General features: G+C 44.0%; 1 pseudogene; it reads left to right on the top strand.

The window, feature by feature from the left end:
- Window positions 1-629: 629 nt before the first annotated feature.
- LOC103212127 lies at window positions 630-1,944 on the top strand (annotated as a pseudogene).
- Window positions 1,945-2,289: the final 345 nt, after the last annotated feature.

Here is a 2,289-nt window from a genome sequence, read left to right as displayed (position 1 = left end):
GTACATAAACAGCAACTTGGTTGTGTACAGCTTAATCTTTCTCTTCCAAAGTATGGTAAATGCTGCACAAGTGCTTCTGACATTAGTTTTGTGAAAACATTTTATTTCACATTTTTGTATTTTAGTTTTCTGAATGCTTGTAAGATTTCTTTCTTTATTTCTTAAGTTAAAAAGTGTCATAGAATCATATCTCAGTGATGGTCATTTTTCAATAATTTTGCCTGGTACCTGGTAAGCTTTTTAGATCTTCAGACTCATCAATTCAACTTTTTCTTCTATTATTCTCTTTGAATCTATTTTTGATCTCTTAATGAGGTCTCTATCATATGTCTCACTTGTTTTATAATTTATTTTCTCTTATTCTATATTTTAAGAACCTTCTTAATTGTGCCCTTCACCTCATTTTCTGTTAAACCATTACATATTGAGGAGCTCTGGTGGCATAGTGCCTAAGGCATTTGACTGCCAATCAGAAGGCTAGTGGCTTTGGAAATTAAGAGGAAAGAAGAAATGGTCCTTTCTCTTGTGCATCTTCAATCTGGGGAGAGGAGATGCAGAGAGTGCAGAGTGAACCTCTTCTCATCATCAAAGGTCCATGTCCATGAATGACTTAGTGGATAAAAATCAGCATGAATAGGATGCTGGAATTCAAGGATCCAGTGACTCAGCAACATAAGATGGAGACAGTGTGGGATGATGCTGAGCAAGATGGAATTGAGGAGGAGATGTTCAAAATGTCCAGAGAAGAGATCATTCAGTACACATGGCTTCTGGACAGTGAGATCAAGATTATGAAGAGCAAAGTGTTGCGAATCACCCATGAGCTCCAAGTGACAAAATCAAAGTGAAGCAGACCTTGCCATACCTTGTCTCTGATGCCATCAAGCTGCTAGATGTTGATCAAGAGGAAGATGGTACCAATATTGACTTAGATTCCCAAAGGAAGGGCAAGCGTGCCATGGTCAAAACCTCTACACAACAGAGATACTTCTTATCTGTGATTAGAATGGTGGATGTTCAAAAGCTGAAGCCAGGAGACCTTGTGGGTGTGGGGAAAAAAAAAAAACCAGGCTTACTGGTCTGACAAAGACTGGTGGAAACCCCGAGATTGTGGCCAGAGTCACATCACAGAGTATGATTCAAGAGTGAAAGCCATGGAGGTGGACAAGAGATCCACAGAGCAATACAGTGACATTGGGGATCTGGACAAGCAGTAGGAGCTGGTAGAGGCCACTGTCCTGCCAATGTACCATGAGAAGAAGTTTGAGAACTTGGGGATCCAGCTTCCCAAAGGCAGCTGATGTACAGTCCCCTGGCAAGGGGAAGACCCTGCTGGCCCGAACTTGTGCTGCGCAGACTAAGGCCACCTTTCTGAACCTGGTTGGCCCCAAGTTGGTGCAGATGTTCATTGGGGATGGTGCCAAGCTGGTCTGGGATGCCTTTGTCCTGGCCAAGGAGAAACCTCCATCCATCATCTTCATTGGGAAGCTGGATCCCATCAGCACCAAGCACTTTGACATTGAAAAGGCTGGGGCCTGGGAGGTGCAGAGAACAATGCTAGAGCTTCTGAACCAGCTAGATGGGTTCCACCCTAACACCCAAGTAACAGTCATTGCAGCCACTAACAGGGTGGACATCCTGGACCCCACTCTGCTCTGCTCAGGTCATCTGGCCACAAGATTGAGTTCCCAATGCCCAATGAAGAGGTCCAGGCCAGAATCATGTAGATTCACTTCAGGAAGGTGAATGTCAGTCCTGATGTCAACTATGAGAAGGTGGCCTGCTGCACAGATGACTTCAATGGGACCCAGTGCAAGACCATGTGTGTAGATGTAGGCATGATCGCATTGTGCAGGGGTGCCACAGAGTTTACCCAGGAAAACTATGGAAGGCATTCTGTAGATGCAGGCCAAGAAGAAAGCCAACTTGCAGTACTATGTCTAGCGAGGCCACCCACTGGAGTGCTCCCTGGTCACTTTCTGGTTAAAATTAGTAATAAAAGATGGTTTTCAGGGGGAAAAATCAGCATGAATCCAATCCCCAAAATACAGAGATTGATCTAGTCCTGACCTTCCAACTTCAATCATTTCATCAGCCGGCCAGCGACCCACTCTCAATCTGATCCTAACCACCTGGAGCTAGAGCAGACCTCAGAGGTAAAAGGACACTGTCCTTTTACACTGCCAAATACAAGTTAGGCAAATGCTAGCTACAAGTTTGGGAGTCCTTCTTCGGGTTTCATAATTCACTGGAACAACACATAGACAGTACTATACTTAAAATTATATA

The sequence above is a fragment of the Orycteropus afer genome, unplaced genomic scaffold (assembly GCF_000298275.1).
Source record: "Orycteropus afer afer isolate SDZICR_OR568_19922 unplaced genomic scaffold, OryAfe1.0 scaffold00856, whole genome shotgun sequence".
Lineage (NCBI taxonomy): Eukaryota > Metazoa > Chordata > Mammalia > Tubulidentata > Orycteropodidae > Orycteropus > Orycteropus afer.
Note: the sequence above shows the minus strand (reverse complement) of the source record. Positions and strands in the feature narration are given on the sequence as shown.